Here is a 22,958-nt window from a genome sequence, read left to right on the forward strand (position 1 = left end):
GTTTATCTTAGGAATCAATACTCATTTGAAATGCATCCTCTTACAGGTAAGCAGTGGGTAAGTTTCTGAGAGGACACCAGGCCTTGAATTCCCTAGATAGCTGATAGAGGTGGCTTTGTATCAGTGGGATGATATACAAAATAATTCTCCCAAATCCAAAGCATTGAGCAAGAGTTCAAGCTGTGTTCAAAGGATAGGCAGAGAATGCTGGTACGCACAACCCAGGCGTAGGCAAGAATGGAAGATTTCTTGGGAACCACTGAGGGTGTCTATGTGTGCTACAAGTGATACTGAGAAGCCCGAGCATCTTTAGGTGCCATCTTGGATGGACACAGTTTGCACACCGGCAGGCTGAGCCTCGCTGAGCTTCAAGCACTGCTCCTGAAACCCTGACGAGAGGGGAGCACGAAGGCTCTCTGCGCTCCTGAGTACTTGCTTCTTCCTGGACCTGAGGAGACGCTCAGTGTTGTAGGAATGGTTGCCTGCTGGTACGGATGCTTTTGCTTACTGTTTTTGTTAACTATGTCAAATGAAACGAAGGACTGAACATTTTAGAAAAGCTTTAATGCTGTGTTTGGTGGTGGGTAGTCCATGCAAATGATGTGCTTGTTCACAAAGGCCAGAAGGGGGCATTGAGTCTCTAGAGCTGTGTGCTGCCTGACTGCGTGCTGGAAAATCCTCTACAAGAGTAGTACATGTTCCACACAACCAAGCCATCTCTCTACGTCCTCGAGGCACTTTGTGATGGAGCACAAATGTATCAGAAGTATCATTCATTGTTAAAAATGTGAATTGACAATCACATGTAAAGCCCACGGCTAACTGAACACATGCACGAAAGAAACTTTAAGAAACCTAATATGTGGCAAAGTGGGGCCTATTTGGACCATTTTGTCTTAACTCTGAGTGTGTGTGTGTGTGTGTGTGTGTGTGTGTGTGTGTGTGTGTGTGTGTATGGGTATATGTGTGTTAGTGTGTGACTATGTGTTTGTTCCAGAATATGTGAGTATGTCAGTGTATGGGAATGAGAGAGTATGTGTGTATGTGTGAATCTGAGTGGGTGTGTGCTTGTGCTTATTGGTATGTGTGTATGAGTGTTTTTGGGTATGTATGTGTGAGTATGAGTCATGAAAGTATGTGTGTGAGTGTGAATGGGTATGTGTGTGAGTTTGTGTGTGTGTGTGTGTGTGTGTGTGTGTGTGTGTGTATGAGTCCTGTGAGTATGTTATGGGTATCTCTGTGTGTGTGTTTGTGTGTGTGTGTGTGTGTGTGTGTGTGTGTGTGTGTGTGTGTGTGTATTTGCTTGTATGGGTGTGTGTGTATATACATGTTCAGGTATACTTCTGAGGATCTCAATGATTTCTGAACTAGAATAGAAAAGAGAAAGCTAATTGTATTGCTTTTTGCACAGTTCTGCTGTAGGAGGAGAGTAATTATACTCATTCACAAAATGGGAAATGAAGAGAGGGTAGGGAGGGGGATGTGTGCAGCCTCCACAGCACTGCAACAGTTCCCAAAGGAGAGAGGCAGGGAAGTAAAGACTGAAGAGCAGACTAAAGACAGGAGGGGGAAGACACTTATTGTTGCACGGATGGGCATTTAAACACTGGAGTTTCCTGACTAACAGTGAAGGCCTGATTAACTACATTCTTACGTCACACCTTTGTAGCACAGAAAGAAGACAGAAGGGTTAAGCAACAGCCCACATTCACACACTCTCAAGTTGTGAGCTGTCACCAGAAGCAGACAGGGCGTCTTTGTAATTAAACCTTATATACAGACATATCCCTTCATTACGGCTGGGAGCAGCCACCTGCCATGCTTCATGTGCAGATGTGTGTGGACCTAAGTCTGTGCGTGTTGTTCATGTGTGTCTACCTCTAGCAATCCCGGATGGTCTTCCTTATAAAAGTACAATAAACAGAAGAAATACACATGAGCACCTTATATGTGTCTGTCTATCTATCTATACGTGTGTGTATGTATGTATCTATCTATCTATCTATCTATCTATCTATCTATCTATCTATCTAATTTCTTTCTATCTATCTATCTATCTATCTATAGTATTTAAAGTTTTCTTTATTATTTGTGTATTGTGTATGTGTGCACGTACATGCTCACACAGGCACACTACCCATGCACCTCACACACACACACACACACACACACACACACACACACACACACACACACACACATACCAGATAAGAGCAGATGAGGGTGTTGGGTTCCCTCAGGCTAGAGTTTTCAGCTGTTGGTGAGTCCCTAATACGGATGCTGGAAGCCAAAAGCAGGTCCTTCTCAACAGCGGAAGCACTCTTAACTGCTCAGCCACTTCTCTAGTCCAAAGTGTTGTTTAGCATGTTCTTGAGGGATAACTTTCTAATTAATCACTTTCTCCTCTGCTTTCCATGGTATGGCAGTTAGTTGTGGCTTACTGTACTCCCTTCTTCTATACCAATGTGAGATCATTCAGCTTAGGGATAACACATACCATATCTTATGCTTTTTGGTTCAGTACTTCCCACACAGTGGGCACCAGATAAACACCAGCCAGTGCAATTCAGTTGGTATTTACTGCCAGACATTGTAATTTTTTGTTCATTTTGTGAGTGAAACTTAAGGGAAGCCTTGTTTTGCAGGGTTGCTGTTCCTGAGAATTCTGGACCATCTGTAGTAATAAGTTAAATTCACATTCAAATTCTTTTTCCTCCAGGTGTCATAGATTAAAGAGAAACAGCCAAGCTCATGGGGACTTTTCTGAACATTCTGAGATGCCAAGAGCCAGCAGATAATGCAACACACGGAGCGACAGGAGAGAAAACAGACTCTAGATACTTCAGATGCACATCAGAAGCCAAACATAAACACAGATGGCACCTTTGGCAAAATAGCCATCAGTAAGGGGTCTGTCATGACTCCTGGCCTGGTCCCACACCCTGCAGTGGCACTGAATCTGTGGAGGGAATAGCATTTCTCCTGCTCCACACTTTTTACACCCATTAACACACAGATGAAGATCTCCAGTGTTTGCTTTCAAAGTGGCTCTACTTAAGGACACACATGTAGCATGATAGCACGTCCTCTCCCTGTGTCAAAGGCTGCTATTAACTAGATAAAGCAGTTCCCGACCTTATTAGTCCAGGCTTGTCTTGTGGCAAGCCTCAGCCCTCAACATGAGAAAGGCTGAACTCTTTTCACCCCTGTTTGATTTCCAAGTCAAGCAGGGTTTACGTGTAAGCCCTCTGGCATTAGGCTGAGGTTGAAACAAGACAGGTCTTTAAATTGAGTGGGCTGCCAGAATGGGGTGTGTGTGCCCAGGTGCATGTGTACGCATTTGTGAGAACTTCCTAGCCTTTACCTGGGGCTTCTGTTGGGAAACTGTTGCATCTATCCCAGAAATAGACCCACATCCAATTGGCATACTTCATTATTAGATCGATGTCAACAAACCCCGAAGCTCAAATAAAGGAAGCAAAAATGATGAGGTTTTCAAAGATGAGTGATTCTTGAGAAAGCATATAGAGAACCTTAGACAACACTCAGCAGACTTTCTCTGTCTTCAGTAGTATTCTCAAGGGATTCTAATCAGAGATTTTGGCATGAGGATTGGGGGATAAAGGAAATATAGAAAACAGAACCCCTATCTATATGATAGCTCGGGGACATTCCGAACGATGGGGAAAGACACTGTCTGTTTCAATAGAGCATCTAGCTTTGTAGTGTGGTTTGTAGAGCAATGGCGTCACTGGGAAAATGGGCAGCTTTCTGTTAGGAAGCAGAGCTTAAGTTAGAAGGAGCACTGCACAGTACCACTGCCCAGAGCCCTCAACAGTGGACACATGCTCTGTGTCAATCCTAGAATACACTTCGAGGTGAATGATATGATGGTGGCCACGACCTTGTGAATAGAGTAGGCCAGGTGGAGGGACTCGGAGCCTGCAGTTTGCAGGTGTCTGTAGGCCACTGTCCTTTTCCCTTCCCTTACACTTGACTACATGCTTCATTATTCAGCATAACTTCTTGACTGTCTACCCTTCTGGATAAAGGAAACACCAATTGCGTCTACTCTTTGCTGGCATCTGGGAAATAAGGACAAGAATCTGATTCACCATGGAGGTGCAGTGTCAGACCAGCAGCATCTGCACTGGACAGAGCTTGGCACTCCTACTATGAATCTTCACAACCAGGTTCCAAAGAGCTGTGTTCTTTGCAGATCCCTTCCTGCCAGCTAACTCATGTGCAAACTGGTTTGTGCTGGTCAAGGACTCATTGCTTCTGACACATGCAGGACTAGTGACAGATTCCTAACAACTATTAGGAAGTCTACTTCATGATGTACTGAGGCTGCTGCAGTGTCTAACAAATCTGTGCTTGGAGAAGAACTGTAGTCCTACTCTATTTTATGAAGTGTGTGTGTGTTTGTGTGTGTGTGTGTGTGTGTGTGTGTGTGTGTGTGTGTGTGTGTACTGAAAGGACAAATAGTTGAGATTCCACACTGTAACCAGGGAATGGGAACATGCACAGTAATGATTCAGTTGAGTTTTGCTAATTTGTTGTTCCCACTAAAATCGAAACTTACCAACTGATATAGAGCAACAAAGACAGAAAGTACACTGTTCTCACACAGGGACATCACTAAGCTTCCTCTTCTTATGTTATTTTCAAGTAACATTTAAACCCAAGGCTTAGAAGAAACATATCAAGTACAAAAATTTCCCCTAATTAGTATAAAATGTTTTTTTTAAATGGGAGACATATGACATTAAATAACCAATTTTAGCTCTCATTTTATTATAGATCAAAATAAACTTCACATGTCACAACGTTTTCAGAAACTGGCTTGGTGGGAGATATTTTTCGTTTCCAGAAATTTTGGGGGCAAATATTCCTGTCTGACTCTCTGGGAAGTGGAGGCCAGTGTCCCAGCAATTGATTTTCCCTGGGGAATGGGTTGGCTCTGTCTTGTTCTTAAAATAGCTACAGGTACCCACTCTGATGTTACATGAGCCTTTTGGTGACTAATAACATTTATTTCCCTCTTCTGGCCATGCTGAATTTTTAGATCCTTCCCTTTTTCCACCCATAGCTGAGTATGAATGACTCTACACATTCACATAGCCACTATCCCTGTTGAAAGAAAATCAGGCCACACTTTAGGAAGCATCGACATTTCAAACGCAGGGTCTACCATCATATGCAAAGCATATAGGGTTTAGTTTTCCTGTGTACAGCCAATGAGACTGTCACAGACCTGATTACAGTAGGGGGAAACAAAAGTACAAGTCATCTTCTTAGACATGATTCTGAAGATGGTCATCTGTCAAGAGCACTTTGACCCTGTTAATAGCAAACGCCAGCAGGCTGCAACAGGATGTAAGAATGCTGAACCTAGAGGTACTGTGGGAAAGGGAATAGCTGTTCTCAAGGCCAGGCTGGTTTAAAGCCTGCTGCCGTAAATTATCTATCAGGAGGATGGCTTAAATTCCACCCAAGCCTACATACACATCTATCAGATGCATTTGACAGATGACACAATTATACTAAATATTTATGGCCACATTGCTTCATAGCCAGACAGGGAAAGCAAAGCTTGCTCAAGGTTTTCTTCCCATTAGCTATGGAGAAGAGCAAGGCCCTTTTGTTTTGTTCAGGCATGGAGAGGGGGCGTGGGATGGTATGCTGTACCCTGCTTCTGAGACCTGAGGCTGAACTTTAGACACCTATGGAAGCACACAGTGTGGCTGTGAACAGACACCAGCACAGCTCCTCGTGTGTGCTCCTCTGGTAAATAATCGTCTGATATGATGCAGCTAAGCATTTCCTCCCAGAGAGACTGGCACCCTGGGTATCCTCAAGTATCCTGAACAAAGACTCACCACAGCTGGCTCTGCTGAGGGTGCAAAGCTGCTATGCCCACGCTGCCTGTAGCAGCAGGTGGCAGCATTGTCAAGGCCTGCAGCAGGGCTGCTCTGAGAGTCAGTCCCACTGGGATGGCAGGGGATTTAGACCAATTGTGAATTCATTGTCACTTCCTCTAGGGTTCCATTGTCTGCCTGTGACCAAATCTAGTAATTAGCCTCACTGGTCCCCTGAGCTGACTTGTCTGAATTAGGGCCAATCTGCCCTTTGACTGCTTGGCTCAGCCCGGAATTCCTTCACCTTGAAGTTGCCAGATGAGGTGTTGAGGCCACACAGGAGAACAATGACAGTACTCATGGGTTAGAAAACAAACAAACAAACAAACACAACGACAGTAATGACAACAGCAACAACAGCATTGAACACACAAACAAATCAAAACAAAACAAAACAAAAACTGAAAGAAGTGGCAGAGTGGTGTAGAGGGGAGAGATTATGAGACAAAGCAGGCAGTAAATGTATTATCTTCTTTTAAGGAAACTTAATTATATGGCATAAGCACCATATAGTTAGGAAAGAGATTAGCCTTCAATGATCAACCCACAGCAGGTGCCCATACCATAAACACCTGGGGTTCTCCTCACATATTACAGGAACGAATCTCCAGGTTTTGGGGCTTCATAGAAACAATGTTCCAGAGATAGAAACGTGAGGGAAAGCAAGGTACCTTTCCCAGGCCCTGAGCCTGAGCCAGAGGGGCAACACCATACTCAGGCACACTGTGCCAGTCTAACCTCACATTCCCCTGAGCAAAGGGAAGGAGATAAGCAGCCCCGGGCTGAAGGCTGCCTGCCTTACCATCAGCCAAGGCCCAATTAGGCACCGATGTCTCATTGTGATTGTGACATGAAATGATTCTCTTTCTTTCTCATAGTCTTACTCTCGTGTTAATGCACACAGGACATCCCCATCCTGATCAAACCTCTCCCTGTCTTGACAGCCCAGTCATTTGAACATTCCTTCTCCCCTTCTCTGGGCACACAAACACACGCACGCACACACACACACACACACACACACACACACACACACACACACACACACCTCTTTGGCCTCTCTGCCTGAGTAAATTAGTACCGATTGCTTATATATGCTCGCTGGTTTGCAAGGAAACGCCTTCCATTAGGGACACATCCGCTGCCACGCGGAGGCCAAAGCTGACATGCAGAGAAGTAGATGCGAGTTCTGTTTAAAATGACGCCTGGTGAAGATCCTGGATTCATTAAATTGGGCAGAGTTCCTCATTAAATGTGCAGATTGACAGTTGGTCCTCACTGTCATTGGTGTCCCCTTCCTTCTAGTCCCCAACCCAATCGCTGACTTACATAAACACAAATATCACATGTACATTTTACACCCACACCGCACAGGCAATATTATGTTGAGATCAAACATGGAACTATGACTCTTGGTGAGTAAATGCAGTGTTGTGTAGAAACAGAACTGCCGTTTATTTCCTGACTGTGAACAGCTCTTCTCAGGCAGGAGATTATTCAGAAGCATTGAGACCAATTGATAAATGAAATGGTTATAGGATTCATTCTACCTGAGAGACAGCTAGAGGTCAGGTAAATAGGAACTCACAGCTAAGGCTTTGTAGATTTTTTAGCGTTTAATCTATGTGTGTATTTCACTTTAACTACACACAGTTAACTCCTTTATGGAAATTTTTTTCTTAATATCATTGGGGAGAGAGGGTCAAAAAATTAACATGTCTTCATGTTTCGAAAAGTGAGTTGATGGGGGAAAAGGACACACTCATTACAAAAATACCATTTCTCCTCAAAGATCTGAGGCCCCTAGGTGACACTGCTTTGCATCTTAACATAAAATATGTAATGTAGAACCTTCTGGTATTAGCAGATAGCGCCAGAATACTCTGCCCTGGGCAGTTTGCAAAGATGCAAGATACTCAAGCCTTGGGGGAATGCAAAGAAAATATTTCTCCCATAAATACAGGACCCTGATCACCAGTGAGCGAATATTCTGGAAGGCACTGTCAATTTGGAATGTCATCTCCAGGCAGAAGTATTTTTTTCTGAATTAAAAAAAAAAAAAAGAGGGCACATAGCTAAGTGTGTGTTGCATATTTACATATTAAAAAAATGTATGTGAATACTGGGAAAAGCTGCTGGAAATGTTCCGGAAAAACCAACAGTACCTTCTAGGAAGAACCCCAAGGACCTGCTCATGCCTTAGACTTCTGTTACTAAGAGAAGGCTCACACCAATCCCTACCCTGCTGGGATTCGCATCTCAGGCATCACTTTCATGATTGCGCTCTTTATTAGAAGAAGCCATGAGCAGGCACTCTCTCCGCAAGGCAGCCTTCCCTCCCCTCATCTGCTCTGTAGCAGAAGCATTTGCAACTGACAATGAGCTGATTTCCAGCTCACAACCTCTTTCCTGCACTCTGGCAGGGGCTTAGATTGCTCTTAAGGTAGATCCTCTAAGGCCCCTGAGCAACCAGGAATCTGAAAGCAGTTTGTCTGAGAGCTTTTCTCCCTTCTTTTTATGCTCACCCTTTCACAGCGAGAAGGCATTTCAGAAGGTTGCTTTGTACCCTTTGTGTAAATAGAGAGAGATACAGAGTAGCAAGAGGAGCGGCAGAGACAGATGGAGACGTGCAGTGGTGGTGTGCAGTGTCACTCTGATTCACACGTCTCCCCTGTCTCACTGTCCCCTGGGGCAGGTAGAAGTATTATGCCGTTTCTTGTATACCACTGACTACCCTTGTCAAATGCTTTAAAAAATAAATGATTAATAATTTTTGGAAAAAAATATTCACCTTTGTCCTTGGATCTTAAAATTTTACTTGAATGGCTTTACTGAGTACAACATGTGCACTCTTAAATCAATGGTATCTGCTTGATCTAACATTCATAATTCTGCAAGTCAAGCCAAGATCAAAAACAATAGGCGCCTTTAGCTATCTCGAATGTTTTGAATTCATATGGTATGAAAGAACCCAGAATATCTAAAAGTATGTAGGACAAGGGAACTTGGCAAAAAAAAATAATTATTTAGAAGGATATGTTGAAATCTATGAAAGATCTTTCAGTTTTATTCAAAAGGATTTTGAAAAATAAATTTGCCTCAGGAATTTCTCATGGTTTTGTGCCCACAGTGGATTTTCTTTGGAGTATAGATCACAAGAAAGGTTAAGAAAGAAATTAAGTGTATTCTGTGCAGAGTTTCATTAAACACTGTGGTGTTTTAGAGTTTAGACTGTCCAATAAAATATGAGATTGGCATGTATTAAAACATTGTCCCACAAGTGGGAAGGATGGCTCACTTAACAAATAGCATTGACAGGGCTGCTAGGGGTCTAAAAATCTCTAAATGGCAAATATGGTAAGTAGTTGAAATTGTACATATGTATTCTAGAAGTGAAGACAAATTAAACAAGAGATCACTGTGGGGTGACTCCACAGTGCTCTAGATTTTAGGGAACAAAAACTCACTTTTTAATTATATGCAAAAATCCCTCAAAGTCACTGGAAAGGGAAATTTCTTCTTAGTTGAATGGCAGCTTAGAGACAATCGTGTAAATGTTTCTGGAAAGTCACTAAAGTGGTGCTTCAGGGGAGGTTTATAGCACCAAACATTTACATTAAAATAAAAAATGCTCTCAAATAAATTGGCAAAACTCATTAAAGATGAATGGTAAAAAAATTATCTTTGAATTAAATGGGAAGAAGAAAGCAACATAAAATATTGCGATCCAAGTGAACAAAAAATGAAGAAGAAGAAGAAGAAGAAGGAGGAGGAGGAGGAGGAGGAGGAGGAGGAGGAGGAGGAGGAGGAGGAGGAGAAGAGGAGGAAGAAATCATCACTGGAAACAGAGTAGGTGGTCTTTAAAAGACTGATGAAAATAACAAAGCTCAAACCTGCCTAGTCCAGAACAAAGAGATGGCCTCAAAAAGTCAGAAATGGCAGAGCGTTTCTCCGAGCTTCACTGCCACCAGAGAGTGGTGAGGGAGCATCACGGAACACGTGACTGCAGCATATGTGACTTACTTGGACAGGCTTATGGGCTCAGATAAACTATCAGGTCTCATTGCAAGGAAAGTAAGTTATATTAATAGTATAGTTCTAGCAAATACATGAAAATTTAATTCTCCATCTTCTCTGCACTTTGTCAGGAGTTAAAATGCCGCCTCAGGTGTGTCCCTTTAGGTTGCTGTGGTTAATGGCCTGTCAGAAAGTACTGCCTGGGAAGCTTTTCTTCGCCTGTCTGTCCTCATTCTTCCTCAGGAGAACTTACTTCAAAAGGATGCTTTGTACTCGTTGTGTATAAGCAGAGAGGGATACTGAACGGGAGAAAGGAGAAACGGAGAAACAAAGTGAGACCTCACTTCTAGTTCAAAAAATGTTACAAGGAAAACTCTGGTTCCTGGTGTTTTACTGGAAAAAAATTTGTCAGTGTTTTGAGGAGAAAGCAACAATGTCTTGCAGAATACAAGATGAACACAACTTCCCAGACTTTTATATAAGAGTTCAGCATCACAAAGCCATTAACACTAACAGTAATTACAGACAGACTGATAAGCCTCATGAACATAGTCACTGAAGGAATCAACTTAAGCCATATTTGAAACTATAAGGGGTTAAAGGTCACAGACATCTAATGTTTGCAAAGTCTTCAGTGTGGTCATCTATGCTAAGAGGACAGTTATAAAAATTGTATCCAACAGCCACCCCAGGCTGAAACTCAGTAACTTAACCAAGGAAGAGAGCCGAATGGACCCAAGGAGGACTGTCTCACAGGGAACCCACAGCCAGCACCACACCCACTGGGTAGGTTGTGGGATTTCACCTAATATGAGCATCAAGCATGTGTCCTTCTCAGCCTTATCTATATTCTTATCTATATTTTTGCCTGTTGCTGTTGCTACATGCTACCACAGGCTCAGAAACTTAAAGCAACCTGGTGTTAGGTTTTTGACTCCTTGTGGGTCAGAGTGTGACATCGGTCTTCTGAGCAGAAGCAGGTTTCCCACAGTGCTTCTCCCTGGAGCCATGGGAGGAACATCTTCCTTGGCAGGATACAGTTATGAGACTAAAGTACCCTTTTTCTCCCTGGCTGTACATCAAGGGCTGCTCACACATGACTGATAGGCTGTCTGCATTCCTGCTCTCCTGTTCTGCAAGTTCAGAGCCCCAAATGATTACCCATGGTGCTATTGCATATTAGTCCATTAGCCCCTCCTCTTCTCTTATCGTTGCTATACTTAAATTCTCTCGATTTCCACTCTCCTATGTGATTAGATTAAATTTGTGTGAATAGTCTAGAATAGTGCAGTTACTGAAGGTTCATCTTGTTCTTTCTTTTGTTTGTTCGTGTGCTTGTTTTGAGACAGGGTCTATGTAGCTGAAGCTTGCCTGACACTCATAGTGTAACTCCAGCTGATACTAAACTCATCATCTCAGCCTACAGAGCAGCAGAATGGTCCCTGAGCACTACCATGTGAGCCTGGCTTTGAGGTCTCTATCAATAGCATTGACAAAGTTTATTTTGCCATTCACACATGCACAGGCTCTGGAGACTAGAGGTGCCATAAACGTTGGAGGAGTTAGAGTTGTGGTATCATTCTTGACTACCAATCGTTAAACTTACCTAAAACTAAGGGGAAGAAAGACAAGTTTTCTTTATTAATATACTAGATGGTTATCTTAAATACAAAGCACACATGAGATAGAATATGTGAGTTGGAGAGTATTTCTTAGAATGTCAGTGTTTAAAGCAGTCAACTGTGTTTCTACACTATCGAAGCATAACTGGATATCGATTTTTAACAGAAGACAAATTTTACAGTAAAAACCAAAAAGTTACAATGATGCTTGACCTAAGAAAATTTGCTTAATCAAATTCCTGAGATTTAGTGGTGGAGAGATGACTCAGTAGGGAAATCTGAGGACAAAGTTTGGATCAGCACATACGAAAGAAATGTTGGGTGGACAGGTTGGTCTGTCTATAGTATAAGGCTTCAGGAGGCCGAGGTAGCTTCCCAGGGTAGGTAGAGTATCTAGACTTCACATATTGGCAAGCTCTCCATTCACATGAGAGACCTTGCCTCAGCATACAATATATAAAGACATCTCACATAGCAACTATGCTATGAACTATAATTGACAAATCTGGGCAAAGTGCTGGCTATACCAGACAAAGCTATGCCCAAGTCATTGATCACAGAAGAAGGCTGATGGGTAGAGCCTCAGAGTTAGAAGTATTGTCTGAAGGTTATAGGGCAAGAAATAGGACTCCAACTTATAAGACTGCTAAAAATCAGGTAAATATAAAGAAAATTGAACAGAAAGGCTTTTGTCTCCTGTAAAAATGGATCACATGTTAAATAATACTGCAAAACATTTCCAATTTTTTTAATGTCCTAAAAATAATCAATTTAGAATTATTCACAAAGTAAGACTGAGGTTTATGCGGCTTAGTGGGATGTACTTAAACCTAGAGGATTCTACCAAGATTGAAAGCATGTAGAGCAAAGTTACTCACAAAACGGAATAAGAACAAAAGCCTTAAGATAAAATCTTCATATCAGATGGAAGAAGTGGTCACCATTAAACCAGGACAGATAATACTGAAAACAGAACTTGTGGTAAGCATGACAGGGATGGGCCTCTGGTGAGATTCAGAGGAACAGGTACTGCTTGAAGGACGAGAGGAATCACATGCTGTGGTCACTTCAGTCCATTCTCATAAAGGACTAGCTTGTGATATGAAGAGTCGCAGTAATATACCTAAGAAAGATGATTAGTCCTGGATAGACCTGGTGAACGCAGGCCTGGAGGGAGCCTGAGGCTCTCTGAGGCTGTCCAGGAGTCGGGGCTTCAGCAGAAAGCTGCTTGTACTCGCTGCTGCCTGCAGTCTGACTTCACACAGAGATGGGCACGTTGTATCAATTAGGACGTGCCCATCTGTTCCTGATTTATTAATTTTTCTAAAATTGTGAATGGTTGTTGAATGTTTCCAAATGCCTGTCAACATCTATGGAGATGAGTCTAAAGTGTTTTCTTTAGATCTTTTAATGCTGTGGATTAAATCAGTATATTTCCTGAAAATCAACTCTTTTTGTATCTGGGATAACCTTCAGTTATTTTTAAGTGATGGGTTTTTAATGTACATTCTGATATGTTTACTCAGTTTCCGTTTAGAATTTATAGTAACCTTTGCAACGGAACAAACAGATATAGTTGGATAAGAAATCATGACGTGAATACCATTTTCCCCACTTGTTAAGTTTGGGTAACAGGAGCAAAGCAATCAGATACCAGAGAAACAGAGACAAAGTTTGAAAAAATAACTCATTACCTGACAGTGCAATAGTTTAATGGATAAAAGAAAATCAGTTGAAGCCAGAATTAAAAAACCAAACCAAACAAAAACAAAAACACAGAATCAGTCAATGGAGCAAGTTGGTCAATCTCCACTTAGGAAGTTTCCCCATACAGTCTCCAAATATAAAATGAAGAATAATTTTGACAATAAATAAGCAAAGTCTACTTGGATGAGCTTTTCTACACAGTTGACAACTAGAAAAGCAAAGGGCACAGGAAGAGACAAGCAGACATGCCTGAAGGACTCAAAATCAAAGACCTTAGTGCCAGGTTAACAGAAAGCCAAGAAGCCTGGCATGGTGGCCATGTAACCCCTGACATTTGGAGATGGAAGCAGGAAGATCAGGCCTATAAGGTCCGCCTTGGCTGTAGAGTAGAACCCAGGCTACATGAGAATCTGGCACACTGAGAAAAACAACAGCAGCAGCCACAGCCACAGCAGCAGCAGCAGCAACACCACCACCACCACCACCACCACCACCACCACCACCACCACCACCACCACCAGCAACAACAACAAGAAGCTAACTGATATTTTGAGGATTTAAGGCCATTGATCCTAAGGCTGACATGGAAGATAAGTTTGTGAAATGTTTCATATACAAGTGATCAAAGGTCAGTAGTTGATTGATCTTTGTCCTTGGAGCTGTTGTATCTTGCCTGGCCTCTTTCTGTAAATGACTTTATCTTCTTTCTTGGCAATCAAGATGTGAGCTGATAAACTATGCCCTACCCACCATGATGGACCAAGACTTCTAAACCATGACTTAAAACCAACATTTCATCCATTAGCTTGTTTCCTTTGGGTATTTTGTCACAGAGATAAGAAAATTCTTATTCCCATGCTTGATGATCCTGCCTTGATTCAAGTAGCCAGGAAGACGATGACCAATTCCCCAAAGAAATGGCCACCAGAAGAGGATACAAGATCATCTACCATTTACCAAGACTAGAAAACATTAGAGATTCAGACTTAACAATCCCATTCCCTGGAATCTATTCTAGGTACATATTTACAGAACTTGCAAACCAGGAACACGTGTCATTCTATTCCCTGGCATTTTCTAATGAAAATCAGACCAGCTCAAGTGCCTAGCAACAGGATTCATGGAGTAATCATATTGCAGAGAATATGCTTGTGTGAAGTATTGCTTATATTTCTGTATCTATACATATGTGTGTATATGTTTGTGTATGTGTGTGTATTTGTGCATATGTGTGGATGTGTCTCTGTGACGGGGTGTTTGAGTATGTGTGTATTTGTGTACATGTATATGTGTGCATATGTCTGTGCATGTGTGTAGAACAGAGCAAATAAAACGACAGTAACAAAATGAAATGTAAAGACATCCCATGCTCCCAGATAGCAGAACCATAATGTTAACATATCCATGTCAGCCATAGCAGAAGAAAAGCCTTGGGCACATGGACTTCTTTCATAAATAAAAAAAATCTTAAAAATCAATGGAAACCACATCAGCCCATGGATAACCAATCTTGAAGGACAGAAAACTCGCACACCTTCCTTGTTGTGCAGCAATCACTGTAGCCACAACAGGGATTCAGCCTCAGAGGACACAGGTACATCATGTACAGAATGAAGGGTGGAACTGAGAATCATTGTAAAGGGAAGGTGATGCAGAAAGGCAAACGCCGTGTTTCTTCCTCACCTGGGCTACTTGTGCTTTACACACATGGTGTGGAAGCAGAATGGGGGGGTATTTAGTAAGAGGAGCATCAGAAAGACAGGGCCAGAGAAGGCAAAAGAATGGATACATGAAAAATTCACTAAACACCCAAAAAGGATGTGACAAGACCCATTATTGTGTCTAACAAAGACATTCCAATAATTGAAAAGGGGCAAAAAAGGACAAGTCATGAGACTGTGCATCATGTAGTCTCCAAGTTCATATCTCTAAAGTACAAAACTCTAGAAGAAACTAGGTTAAAACTGTGTTGCTGAATTTGTGATTATGTGTTTGTCATGACACTAAAATCAGAGGAACATGATTGTGAAAGACAAAGCCCCCTGCATAAGTGGGGCTGCACAGACTCACTCAACACCCCCAACAAAACAATAGACAGAAAGTACACCTGACAGGGTGAGCACACACTTCCAGATCCTTATCGGATGGAGAGAAAAAACCAGAAAGCACAAACAGCTCTTCCAACCAGGATAGGAAAAGCATCATGTTAAAACTGAATAAAAGGCTTGAGTAGGTATTTCTCCAAAGAGAACAACACAAGGGCAAGCATTTGACCCAACTCAATATCACTAATCAAAACAGAAAGTATGTCAAATTCACCTCATACATATGAGGATCCCTACTACCCAAACAAAAGAAAAAAAACTAAAACAACTGATTTTTAGCAGGAATTGGCTCCCTCTGCACCATGGCGATGCCCAGGTTCCATATTCTACACAGCCACTTGAACTTTTAGGAGACAAATAATAAAAAACATAAAGCTGAAGCCCTTCAGTAAGTGATGAAAAAGGCCCAGAGACTGACCCATCCTCAGGAAGGACACAACACAGGCATGAACCCTGGAAGTCTCTCTTCACCATGCATGCTTCCATCTATCTTCACAGTGGTCTCATTTAGAGGATGAATGGGGTTAGCAGATGTAATGTGTAAAGAGGACCACATAAATGGAAAGACAGTCATGTAGATGTCTCTAAAGAGGACTCAAGGCATGTATGCATACACTCTAGTTAAATGTCTACATATGCCTATGTTTGCTTACAACACAATTTAGACACACAGAGAAAAGAGGCATGAATAAGGAGGGAGGGAGAGAGAGAAAGAGAGGGGGGAAGACAGACAGAAACAAAGAGAGTTAGAGAGAGACAAAGAGATGAAGAGACACAGATAGAAGAAGAGGAAAAGGGTGAGGATGAGGAGGAGAAGAGAAGGAGGAAGAGGAGAGGGAGAAGGAGGAGGAGGAGAAGGAGGAGGAGAAGAAGAAGAAGAGGAAGAGGAAGAGGAAGAAGAAGAAGAAGAAGAAGAAGAAGAAGAAGAAGAAGAAGAAGAAGAAGAAGAAGAAGAAGAAGAAGAAGAAGAAGAAGAAGAAGACTCAATTCCGGTTTGATGTAGTGAAAACAAAAGTCAAGAGGGAAAAAAAATCCTCTGGATGAGTAAATTCATAATTCACCACCAAATGCCTACCTACATGGATCTCTGAATAGGTGCATTTTCAATAGCCTCCATACTGATGCCCTACCACATTCCAGTTTGCAGAGGTCCAAGACAGCCTGACTGTAATCGAACCGATGAGTGTAGGTCAGACAATCAGGGAACTGATGGTAAAGGGGCTCAGTCTATGGGCAGAAGCAGATGAAATAGGATGAATCATCTCAATGGAAAAGAAGATTCATCCTTCTTCTAAGGGCTGTAGTTTATGTGCTTACAGACACATGCAGACCTAATCCAGGCACCTCCTGTTCCAGGCTAGTTCACATCATAATACCATCAGAAAGCGAGCTTCCTGAGGTATGTAAGCACAGAACATTGGCATGTCCATCATGAGATCGCTGTGGAAGAATGTCTTCTTTTGGAATTGCCCAAGGTCGGTGTGAGCAGGGGCACAGGGTGAAGTGGAAAAGCATAGGCAGAAGAAAGGCTTCTTGGACAGTGGGATCAGGGGCAGCAGCAGGAGCTGCAAACCCAGCAAAAGGATTCTCTTCTGTGCCTTCTGCACCTTCGCTACACTAGGCTGTGTGTCTTGAGTGTGGCCCGTTGCAATGAGGAAGAGAGTAGACAGATCTGGGCTTGAAGGTCTGATGGAAAGAGAATCCCCAGGGAGTGGAGATACAGCAGGATTAGCCTGGGGGTGGGGATCTTGGCTATTAACAATGCTTCAATAACTGCCTTGGCCCTTAGCAAGCATGGTGCAACTGTAGGGTAGTGTAGCTCAGTAGGGCCTATGGAAAGATGGCTCCTGTAGGCCCGGGAATCAGACGGGTGTGCTGTGAGTAGGAAACATGATCATCAGTCCTTCAAGAGGCTGACCTTTATACTCAGTGTGCAATGGAAGGGGATCCCTCCTCTTAGTGGAGGGGCAAGGTTTGCTCAGTTTCTTTTTGTGTTAGTGACTGAGGATATGTGGTCTTAAAAGAACAAATCATTTCAGAGGAGGGACAGCGATTTCTACCTTCCACATGGGTTAATGAAGGGGAAAAGGGAAGAAACCCTAAATTCATGAGTAAATGACTCATGTGAGCAGACCGTCTGCAGCACGTGTCACAGCTGGCTCCACCTGTGATAAAAACCCTCTTGTGGAGTTTGCCAGATGCATAAATTATTCCCCTCCGTGCGTCCTTATCTGCAGAAATACTGTGTTCTCCTTAAGGAAGACCAGAGCACTGTCTGGGACGAAGGAAGCAGTACCTGGTTCTCACTCCCCACCTCCCTTGCAGCAACTCTGAAAGTAAACCCCAGTTTGGTCTCAGAGTGCGGTCTTCACGTGACGACGACACATCTTGACTTGTACTGCGTAATGCGTGTTTAATTTATACATTAGTTCTCTTTTATTTTCGGTTTTGGAGATTACAATTAAAACATTTCTCCTTTTCCTTTCCTCCCTCCAAACGCTGTCATATATCCATTCGTGACCACCAAATCCACAATCTGTGTCTTCACCAATTGCATGTATGTATTCACGAAGCAACCTGCTCAGTCCATACACTGTACTTGTATGTTAATCCTTTATGTCTGCTTTTAATGCTCTGCTTACACCACTTTTATGGCTGCTGTTATTCATGAGGTTAATTAACGTTTATAAGGCATTTATTTCTAAAGCACTAAAAAAATCCTACACACAAAGCTCTTCCGAACACAGTGGGAACTTAGTGGCCATGGTATAGTCCATTGATTTCCGAGCATACGTCTTGAAGAACCTGAGTGGCCAATGTTTTAGCTTCCAGAATCTTTTCCTTTTCGAAAATCACTTATTCCTTTTTCTCAGAGACAGGATGAACTGGTTTTATTTTAGGAGAGTGTCCAACCAGTGTGAAGTGTTACAAACGCAAAGGTCATTTACACAGTTGGTTCTAAAAGTACCATATCAGCAGCTCAGAAGAAGCCTTTTCTCCCATGGCTCGCCTCTGTAGGAACAGCCACTGATTTTTAAGAGTCCCATAAAGTTCAATGAGTGCTTGCATAACATTCCATAAATTGAATTATCTTTGCATCAGTGGACAAAGCACAGATTAGCTCGGGGCAAAAGGTTGGGAAAGAATGAATCAAGTGGCCCAATGTCACATGCCATACGATCTGGCCCCAAGGGCAGTGCTCTACCTCCCCACAACCGGTGTCTTATGTAACAGAGATGAACATAGGAACTGTAATTTTCAAAGGGCCACAAAGATAAAACCATTGACGCAAGACTCTACCATCCAATTTCAGCCTTCCCTTTGCAATGTGCAATAAAGAAGTTTAATTCGGCTCTGTGACTGTGAGCACTTCCTAGCCTTGGAGATAAACGGTCACGTAGTGCTTGCTCCTGGCTCTGTTAGTACAAGTCATTGAGATAGAAGCCAGTGTGCTCATCTGGGCCAGGGTCATGGTGACTCTCCACAGGACTGCTTTCCCTCAGTGTCCACTAACCAGGTCTGCCCTTCGTACAGGCAAACAGACAGGGATAGTGAAGGCTGAATTGCTTCCTGTACAGCAAAGTGTGATTCTGACTGTCCTTTGCCTCAAAGCGAGGGAATTTCTGCACAGACGAATTACAAAAGGCAGGTGAATAGTGGCATCAATAACACCCGTGAGCTCTGGGAGAAGGGGTGTCCTGTTAGCGCTGCTAAGGAAAAATAGACAGCAAGACTGCCAGCCAAATCCAGGATGCTGAAGCGCAGCCCGGTGAGCAATGGTGGTGCATTCTGGGTAATTATGACAATAGGTCACTGGCCACGCGCACCACAGCCAGAAGTTCCGAAATCTCCCTATTCGATTTTTGCTGTGCCAATGACAACGAGAAATAATTATACCAGTTACCACCAACCCCTCCCCCCCCCCCAAAAAAAACCAAACCAAACCAAACCAAAAACAAATTCTTAAGGCTGGCAGGAACATTCCAGTGATAACGCTGGCTTCATAAATCTTGGCACGCCTGTTAAATTATTCATGCAGTGTTCCATGAGAACATATGACAATTTTTTAAAGAAACGTTTTCTTTGCAGCATCGGGCCGCCAGCCACAATACCACTCCCTGGGTTATTTCTCCGGATGCTGCCATCTAAATGCCGCGAATAAATTTTGCTTTATTCAATAAGTTCCACTGTTGTTCCCAGCGCCTCCTTGAAGGCTCCTACAGCTTTGCTGCTATTGTATTACCCTTCTATTTTATTTCCCCCTCCATCTCGACGCTCCTTTCTACCTGCGGTGTGCTTCGCGCACTTCCGCAATCTATCATTTCGGCTCCCAGAAGACTTATCTCCTGTCATCTGATCTTCCTTCGGTGCACTTGACTTGGTGACACCCTTATTTCTCTGAGTGACCTTTCTGATATAATTCCTCAGCACTACATCTTGAAAGTGCCTTCTGACAGATTCAGCCAGTGCCCTTTTAATTCCCACACGGGAAGCACCCTCCTTGCCTGCCGTATGCTTTCTGCCAGCCTCTGAATGCCTCTGCTCCTTAGAGCCCAGGTAGCATGACAATAACTCCTGTGTGACTCTGTCCCCACTCGCCTCGCACATTTCTCCTTTTGGAATTGTCAGGTGACTTTTTCATCATTAGTTGCCTAACTACAGCCTAGTGGAAACATAGACATCTTCACGTAGCCCTTCTGCGTGGGGGGCTGACAGATGCTTCACAGGGCTCCTCCTGATGCATTGGTATAAGGAGTCGTGTGTATCTGGTCACTCTTTCTCTTCGGGCCCTGTTTTCATTAACTTTCATTATTTTTATGTTATTCATTTTATTTATTTATTTGTCTGACCCACCCACCCACCCACCCCCAACCTGTAAAAGGTTTTCTCCTGGTTCCAGACCACATTACTATTCTTTTTTTATTTTATACTACTTTTATTTCTTAAAATATTTATCTATTTATCTATCTATCTATCTATTTATTTATTTATTTATGAGTGCTCTATTTGTAGATATACCTTCATGTCAGAAGAGGGCATCAGATCCTGGAATAGATGGTTGTGAGCCACCATGTGGTTGCTGTGGATTGAACTCAGGACCTCTGGAAGAGCAGAAAGCACCCTTAACCACTGAGCTACCTCTCTAGCCCCCGCACTACCATTCTAACATCATCTGTCCTCAGTACTGGACAGTACAGGAGGCTTCCCTGATGAGTGCCATAGGACAGGGCACCTAGTCCTGCAGTGCAGAGGCTGCTTCTCACGGGAGGCTGGAACCACCCAAGCCCCCAACCCCCCACACAACTCTAACAATTTCTGTGCTCATTTCATGCACCACTCTAGGCCATTTCCACTCTAGGCTTTTTGCAGTGAACTGTGGTCTGACGGCTCATGTCTGCCATCTCAGCACCTGGAAGGCTGTAGCAGGAGGATGGCTGTGAGTTGAAGTTGGTACACACCGTAAAGTCAGTTGCTGTCTTAATCAAGACAAGACCAAAACAGCAAGGCTAATCCTACAGACATGCACAGTGCCAATCAGAAGGAATCCTCACCTGGAGAGCGCTGCTCTTATTCTGCCAGTAGTTTCACTCTTGGTACATGCCTTGGATCTGATGAACACGTCAGTGTCAAGAGAACATCACAGGGCCTGAGACCTTGGGCTATTATACATCGTCCGAAGCAACATGTGCATGTACAAACCTACCTGTTCTGCAGATCGCTGTGTGCCCACCATGGGTGTTAGACTTTTGATTACACTACTCTGACACTCTTCAAGCAGTGGGCCAGCCAGCCATTGCAGGCGTCAGATACCTACACCAAGGCCTGAACAGGGCTAGGACTGTAGAGCAAAGACCTACCATGCTTCCCAGGCTTCCACGTTGGCTTCTTCCATTAGTTTTTGGCTCTTCCATCTCTAAGGTGAGGGCAAGAGGCCAAGACCTTCTGTGGCACATCGGCCTGGCCTCTCTTTTATTATCTCTTTCAATTCTAAGGACTCTTGGGTCATAAGGAGCCTTTATGTCTGATGAAAGCTTGATGACCTGTGGCTTCGTGAAGACGTCCTGAATACCTCATGCATTATGTGGGACTCAGTGTGGCAGAGAGAGGTAGGAGGACCTTTGAGAGGTGAATCCTTAGCAAACTGAAAATGCTGGCTGTTGAAGGGAGCTAAGGGATGTCTCTTGGTACACCTTAGTTCCCTCATGATGGTGATTTAGAAGCCTGACATTGCCCACCCAGATTCCATGACTTCCTGTTTAGCCACATGGTCTCTTCCTTTTTTGAAATGATTTCTCTTTGCTCTCAACTATCTGCAGCTGGGAATCTCTGCATTGACGAGTGTGATCTAACTCAGTCTTGCGTCTTTTTCAGGTATCTTGCTTCAGCTAATTTATTATAGTTTTAAACAATTAGACCAAAATGCCATTGAACAGAGTATATTTTTAAGTTACGGTAATTGGGATGCTCTCTACTGGAGGGCATTGTTCTGCATACCATACAAGTCAGGGTGCAGAAAGAAGCAAGGCAGGCCCATGGTTACTGGAGACAGAAAAGAGGATTCTCCAAACTGCAGGAAGAAAGCTCTGCATGGAGTCTCAGGGAAGAATGGATTCCACTGATTGGAGGAGCAGGCTGAGGAGGGCAAGCAGGTGGGAAAGACAGGGAGGGGAGAAGCTCTTGTTAGCACAGTGGGAACAATGTGGACTTGAGTTAGGACTCTAGTGCCTTGAACCAGTGAAGACAGCCTAGAGGATCTTTGATCCCTTTGGATCTAAGATGATCCTGGTTTCAGATTTCTTTCTCTGGTGGGCACCTCCTGTGGTGCCCAAAGTTCAGGATTTTCTAGAGACGTATGCATTGTGGAAAGAGAAAACACTGCCTAAATTTGACTCATTTATGTTTTAGTTAGATGTATTTAAAGTCAACATATTCTCTATTTGTAAGTGTTTCTTACCTTCTTGAAGATTGTGTTTCCTCTTGTTGGGTAGGCTGTTGTAAAATGGTCATGTAAAGACAGATACTATAGTTTTAATTATTTTTATCCTGTGACCTTTAAACACACATCCCAAGTGTGTGTCTGTGTGTCTGAAAGTATCGGTTTTGTTGAAGCTTCTGAAAGATACTTTATTTGTACTCTGTATCAATGGTTTTGTTTTTCTCTCCACAGCCAGAAGAAGCTGAGTTCACTGCAGGAATCCCATCTGCTTCTCTGTACATGATGTGGCTTGTGTATCTGCTTTGACATTTGTTTTATTAGTATATTTGAACATGCTGGTTACGGCATGACTTGACTGTGGTTTTCTTTGTTATATTTCTTATAGTTGGGATTTATTGAGGTTCTAGATCTATTCTTCAGTGATATTAAGCCTTTCTTTCTTTCTTTCATATATGTATATATATATATATATATACATATATATATATATGATATATTTCTTTACTTACATTTCAAATGTTATTTCCTTTCCCAGTCTCTTGTCCACAAGTCCCCCCCTCCTCTCATCCTCCCCCATACCGGTATTCCCCCCATCCATCCCCCTACTGACCTCCATATTCCCCTGTACTGCAGGTCCAACCTTGGCAGG

The sequence above is a fragment of the Rattus rattus genome, chromosome 2 (assembly GCF_011064425.1).
Source record: "Rattus rattus isolate New Zealand chromosome 2, Rrattus_CSIRO_v1, whole genome shotgun sequence".
In the NCBI taxonomy this organism is placed as follows: domain Eukaryota; kingdom Metazoa; phylum Chordata; class Mammalia; order Rodentia; family Muridae; genus Rattus; species Rattus rattus.